The sequence below is a fragment of the Polyodon spathula genome, chromosome 6, assembly GCF_017654505.1.
Source record: "Polyodon spathula isolate WHYD16114869_AA chromosome 6, ASM1765450v1, whole genome shotgun sequence".
Classification (NCBI taxonomy): domain Eukaryota; kingdom Metazoa; phylum Chordata; class Actinopteri; order Acipenseriformes; family Polyodontidae; genus Polyodon; species Polyodon spathula.
Genome location: NC_054539.1, coordinates 47,290,211 through 47,297,666, shown reverse-complemented (window position 1 = coordinate 47,297,666; position 7,456 = coordinate 47,290,211).

Here is a 7,456-nt window from a genome sequence, read left to right as displayed (position 1 = left end):
AAAACATCGTTATGGGATATGCGCATGCCTATTGGTAGGTGTCACTGAGCTCTTTCTATCAAAGCTGATGAGGGTACATAAGGGTACATAACCGTCAAGGAGGGGAGCCTCACCCTCTTTTCGCTTCTCTCTGTGTTATATTGAGCCATTTTTTCTTCTTAAAAAGCGCTGCGTAAGTTACTGCTAGTTTCCCTGCACTTCGTGCTGAAAGCCGACTTCGCCGCTTTTCCCTGAATCGGTAGTTTTAATTTGTAGCCATTTTATTCTGTTTCTAACTGTCGGCACCTGCTCACTCTGCATGTCAGGCTGCTTCTCTCTGTCTGTATGTCAGTACGTTAAGTATTATTGTTAAGAAGTGTGTGTTTTTCACCTTTTCTTACGTGGTAGAGCGCTGTTACTCCACGGGGCTGGGCCTGCCTTGTCCCCGCTGTAGAGTTAGCCCACCAGCCGCCTGCGGGCTGCAGGTCTGTTCTTGTTTTGATTGTAGCTGCACGTCCCTGTGCTTGCGTAGAGACGTACGCGGGTTGCGTTGGCCTTCACCACGTGTGTAGGTGTTACAATCAAACAGACAGTGTGCTCTCCCCCATCTATGCTGTAATATGTATCTGTTTTTGTACTTAAAAAACTGTTTCTGTGTATTACTGTGTTGTAAAAGTCAATCGCCCACCGCGGCTTCGGCCCTGTCCCCCTGTTGTACGCTATGCACTAATCAGGTGTGTAACTACGCCGTCAGGGTGGGCACTGTGCATAGCTGCTCCAGTGTTTTTTAATACCGCGGTGCGTGAGAATCAGCCTGTGCTACTTTGGTACCACGGTGCTTATTGACTCGCTGTACCGATACAGGCTAGCGTGCTGGTGCTGCACGGTACTCGAGGGGGAGGGGAGGGGACCTCAGCTTTGATAGAAAGAGCTCAGTGACACCTAACAATAGGCAGGCGTATATCCCATAACAATGTTTTGGTGGTCGTCTTCTCTTTCAGGGAACCAGATTTACGGCAGGTAAACTAACGTTTTCTACTCATCGTATAATTGAATACTAATCAGTGAAGCACAATCTTTATGCATTTTTACTATAAAGTATACATGGTTTGGTAAACATAAATATTAATCCAATACTCATTCGTTGACGGTTTTTGTTTTTATTTATTGTTTTTGGTGTTTGGTAAAGAACTATACATCCATATTATCCTGTGTATCGTTTCTCGAGTGAAAGGTGGATCACTTCTTATTTTCAAAAGAAAAACGAAGGAAGAAAATACGTAAGAGTCTACAGAAAGAGTAAAGCGACAGAAGGTTATAGAGAGTCCCTTTGGATCATTTTTATGCTGGCTTTAATAACAAGTTTATGATTGTTATTTATTATAGTTTTATCATGAGGTTAATGTGTTTTATGTTGTAACCGAGGGGTGGTGTTAATTAGATTATTCTGCCTCTTATTGCAGTTGTAAAGGGGTACTTGAGCTAAAACCTCCAGACAGAAGTGGTGGAGTTTTAATAAAAGCATACATGGATGACATCAACACTATTACTGCAATGACTGCCATGACTGCAATGGCAGCCTGCACCAATTGGTTACTTGGAAAACTAGCAGATACCAGCAGATTGGAATTGAAGCCCTGAACATGAAAATGATTTTTTGTCTTTGTTTTTGTAAGTAGTGTTAGAACATAAGAACATAAGAAAGTTTATAAATGAGAGGAGGCCGTTCGGCCCATCTTGCTCGTTTGGTTGTTGGTAGCTTATTGATCCCAAAATCTCATCAAGCAGCTTCTCGAAGGATCCCAGGGTGTCTGCTTCAACAACATTACTGGGGAATTGGTTCCATAAATGTCGCATCTTCCTCTTCGTATCAGTGATATCATGGGGTAAGTACAACAGGGAAGAGAAAGCATTGACTCTGCTTACAGATTTAGAGGAATGGTTGGCTACTAAGGCATGTGATGGAGGAAGTCAACATCAATGAAAATGAATGGATGGCTAAGGTAAGTAAACCAGGTAGGCCCCAAATAGGTTGATCCCTGGAGCCAGCATTACAGGTTACTTGGCGGAGGAAATGCACAGAAGGCTCACATATTACAGCAAAGCTACGTCTTGGTTGGTCCCCACCAATATTATCTCATTTTATCTTGGCGAAAGCCAAGTCCAATATTAGCATGAAGTAACTAACAGCTACTCTCATGTAATGAAAATCTGAAAGGTAGCCCACGTGCTTTAATCATCTGTGGGTGACAATTGGTGTTGAGAAATGATTTTAGCAATGTTGAAGACCATGTTGTTTCTTTTTCTTTCGTTTGCAGTCGAACAGTAACTGAGATACGGTATATCTTTCTGGTTTTGCAACAAAGTAATATAGTGCACTTCTGTAGGTAAAAACCTACTGATTCTGGCCCAATGCCCACTTAAGTGCTCTGCAGGATCTTTGGTTACAAGCTGCAGTTGTGTAACAAAACAGGAAATAGAGGGCTAAGTTCTTTCACTGTAATTATGCATATTTCACAAAAAAAGACTTCTGTAACAGTCACATGTGTTAAGAAAGAACAATTTGAATGTCTTTGTTAAAAACCTGTTTAAAATATTGATGCACTTTATTTTTCTTACAAAAACCCAGCCCATTATGATCCTAATGAAATCCATACTTTTTCCTGGCCTTGGCTTTAGTCTCAGGGTGTGACACACACTGCACAGTACAGAAGACAGTATACATTGTGAGGGCGTGGAAGGGAGGGGAAATTCCACACATGGGTTGCCAATAAGTTCTAGAATGTATTGTTACCGCTGAGTTTCTGGTTCTTCATGTCTTAAACCTTTTTATCCAACCGAAATGTTTGTGTGTGGGGGTGTTTATATGTAACCAGTTCAGTATACATCCTGGCCTACCCCACTTAGACCTTGCTTATTAAATATCTTGGTATCCCTGATTAGACAATTGTTCACTCTTCCAATATTTGAAATTGACAAGTGCCTCAACATGTTTCAATTTTTGGAGAATGTAGAATGACTGGGGGCATGTATTGCCCATTAAATCAAATCAAAACCCTTGTTACATTATTTGGTGTTTTCAGATCAATAAGCAAGATGTTCTATGACAGCAGTGGCTTCCAAACATCAATGTTAGAACATTGATTTTAAAGCCTGAGTTATCATGCTTATGATATTACTGTAGTAAATACATATTGTTAGCTGGAAAAATACTTTTTTTTTTTTTTTTTTTTTTCTTAATTGAGCTAAATAAGCCTACAGACTACATGCTGTAATCTTGTCCTCAGTGATTAACACTGTTATGATTGCAGTGTTTGGTTGTGGGCATGCAAATCATACACCCACACAGAATGTTTGCTGTGGTAAATCTGCCCGCTTTACCAGGGTTCATTAGTAGACTTTGCCGCACATTAGCCTTTTACACTGAAAAATGTGAGAATGACAGTAAAATAAGTAAAAAGGAGGATAATACTTGCTGCACAGGGTCTTAATCAGTGGGATATTTATTATAAATAACAAACTAAGTTTATTTGGGACCATGAATGCACTTAACTGGAGGAAGCAAGCGTTTTTTGGCCCTAAAACCAAAAACGCTACAGTGAGAGACGCTTCTGAATCCTACAAGGTATTTAGTAAGGATATGAAAATCTGTGTCTGGCAGCAGAAGCAAGTCATTTTGTTGTTGTGTAACTACTGCCCCCCTATGGTTTTAATCCCAGCACTTTAAAATGGGTTAAAAACCAAGGCTTTAAGAAAACATTTACTTCTCAGTAAAACCACGGAGCTTTCATCCCCAATCTAAGACCATCACGCAGGGCACTGCCACACTGGTGACCAGGAACTTTCGGATTAAACGTCTAGCTTTAAAACAGAAGGAGAACAACACACAGGTAATTAAATCTATGCATTCAAAATGTAAACTGTTTACAATAGCAATACAGGCACTGTTTACTGGTTTGTGATTACAGTAAAGCCCTTCGTATCAGCCATTGTCTTTGTAATTGTCTGTGTCTACATAGACTCATACCACCTTGCCTGTTATTAAGGGCCTTTTTAAATTCACTTGGCACAGGTTTAGGTTGTGATTAGGTGGTTTCTTTAAAGCCTTCATTTGCACCTTAGTTATGTGTTCTTGCTCAGTTCCAGCAGTGACAGTCAGGGTTGGAGCATGTGGAGGCGATTAATGAGGTATGTATTGACATGGCAGGGTTGAAATCAGTTCTGGATCACAGTGAAGCACTTGAGCGTGCCAGTAGTAAATGTCTTAGACTACAATTCAGTTTTGTTACAATTTTTATTTGGTGATGTTCTTCTCCTAAACTGTTCTGAGCTGTGCAGAACTGAAGTCCTCTTATTTACAGATGGATAAGATTATATAACCAGTTAAATCTCTCCACCATTTACTTTCATTCCACACCCTGCTCTCCTTTGATTAAAAACAACATGATACATTCTGGGAAAAGAGTGTTCCAAGGTGAGGATTATTTTCTGTGCGGGACACAATGGCGCCCCTATGGGCCACAGTAGGAGTTGTTTGGAGCAACTGTACCCATAGAACTTTAAAACTAAGACATATCAGCTTCTCCAAGTGACTAAAACCACAATGTATATGGTTCCATATTTGTCATTGACAAAGTAATGTTTAATTAATAACATAACTTCTGTAATAAAATCAGATGCCTTTATAAATGTATTAACAAATATGAGGCCCAAATTAATCCTTCCCAAACATCTGTTTTAATATGAACAGTACTGTACTTTGAAACACTTTCTAACTGTGCCAGTAGTTCTGATGATTTCTTACCACAGTGTAAAATAAAGCAGGAGACAGTAGCTATTAAAGACATGCTGGACATGGAACCTTTTGAATGACAAAAAATAATCAACAGTGCCACCTAATGGTAGGAGAATGACATGCTATTACATGTCTTAAAAGTATGGGCTGTTTGGCAGTGTTTTTGGTAGTGCTTCTTAGGTTATTAAGGAATACATTATTTCAGTATCTCTGCCATATAATTCAATGACCATTTGTTGATTATAATTAATTATGTTGCATTTCAGTAACTATCTGTGATCCATTATGGAACAGACAAAATGCCACTTTATTCATTTTCAGAATAAAAGTAATATTAAATGTTTTGTTTTTATGCCAAGAAAATCCTGAAAATCCTAATGACAATGTGAATTAGTGATGTCAGGCCCGCCTTTCATGATGTCATCAGTATCATGAAACATCACAACCCATCCGCTAGTGATGTCACAAAGGGGAGGTTCTTAATAAAAAGCAAAGCTGAATTTTAACTGGAGACCCCTGTTCTAGAGTAACTTTCCCAGCAACCACATGAATTTGCAGGACATGAATTGCCACAATAGGTCACTAATGTCTGAATAAGGAGTTCATCTACGTTTTCACCCCTGAGACAACTGAGAATTTCTTAAGTGGGCATAAACCCAGTCATGTGTGTCCTGTGATGAAATGAGCAGAGCCAACCACGTGTGTAATTACATAACAAACAAAACAAAACAAACTTGAACAACTGACTGAACAAACATGACTTTGAAGCTCTTAACAGACACAAAAAGAACTGCTGACGTGTCTTTGGAACAGTCCTTGAACAAACATGTTGTGTAGTTTACTTCTGACATGTTTTTAACAAAGAGAAATTGTTCTGCGTGTGCTGTGGGAAACTGGAGGAAATATAATTCCATTTGAACTCTCAGAGCCCTGTTCACAAAGCTTAATTTAAACTCAGGAGTTTTTTAAAGAATGTTTTTATGAATACAATGAAGTTTTATATATACACAACTTTCCTAGTCTGTTGTAAAGCCCACAACAGTGTAGAACAGTTTCAAATTGTGTTTCGTTACTACTGACTAGCATTTAAACAGATAGAAGAATCAATCATACAAAACCAGGCTGTAAATACAAAATTATGGCAATTAGTATCATGAATAATCAGCTCACCAAGACTATGGTATTCAAGCAATGGCCTGCATTTTTAAATGCTGCAAGTTTTTGCAGCCAGATACCAGTACAGTGCAGCACCTTAATGTGGTTTTCATATACATATATTATATTTGGTTTTGTGTATTGTATTATAATCTTAAACAGTAAATAGTTTCAGACGTCATTTTAATTAATTCTTTACTTTGTGTCACTTTGTGGTATTTGCAAGCATGCTTGAGTACAACACCAAATAAGAGTTGAAAGGTCAAATTGTCACATGGCTTGAATTGGATGCTCAGGGGCAGCAGTTAGGATCTCCAGGTAAGGTAACAGATATAGAGAAAAATGATGCTACCCAATATTGGAGAAACAGAACCCAAAACAAGTTAGATTAATTGATTTTATCATAAAAAAAGTAAATAAGAAAACCATAATGTAACATATAAAAGCACATTTTACGGATTAGAACGTTTTAAACAATGAACGTTTTAAACAATAAACAGTATATTAATAGAGTATCAACAATTTAGCATCCACTAGTGTTTTCTACTATTATAACAACCTTGACTTGCAAAAAGAAGGAAAAACATTGAGTGAAATATCTCCCTTCAATTGATTTTCAAGGTGTGGTATCCGAAGCATAATCAACAAGTACATAGAAACACCATCTGTAGACAAACCCAGGACTGGAAGACCCAAAAAGCTGTCTAATAAGGATGAACAATACTTGAAGACAATATACTTAAGGAATAGAAAAAAAGACAAACTTTGAATTGACAACAGAACAGAATTTCTGAGTTCTTGTGCATGTTTTAACCTTTTAGTCTTGTTCCCCTTTCTCAACAGAGGTATTCTTACTGCAACACATCCTTTAAGTCCTGATTTCAAGAGTAACCTTAGTACTGTTGATTTGATTGACAACGACACCTGTGCCTTCTGCCAGGTCTGTTGTCAATTCAACGCCCGGCTGGTCTTGTCAGCTGCAGTAAGATGTTATTTATGGCATAGGATATTCATAGACCCTTTTTTTAAAAAACGACATAACTTTGGTTCCTCCCCCTTCAAAATCATGAATGAAGATTTAGAAATAAAAATAATAATAATAATAATAATAATAATAATAATAATAATAATAATAATAATAATAATGGAAACAGTTGATTGTTGAGTTTTTCGAGATTTACGATTATACTGTAGTTACACACATTTGCCCATTTTCCCATTGGAAATAGTGATATTTTGAAATATCACTGTCCTGGTCACAAAAGCAAAGTTTGTGGGGAATAATAGCCATTTTCTATAATTCTGAGGCATAAGCAATTAGGAAATAACACTTACTACCCAGGAACAAAAATTGTGTTGCATAGTGTAATCAATTTGACACTTCAATTACCGGGCATATGAACGTCAAATAATTTTTTTAGTCCTGGCGTTGTCAGTACTTTGTCTTTGTTTCGAGCCTGTGTGATTTGAACTGAAACGAACGAAGGAATTTTTGGTACAGCTGCATCATTCCCGCTGGAGAGGAAC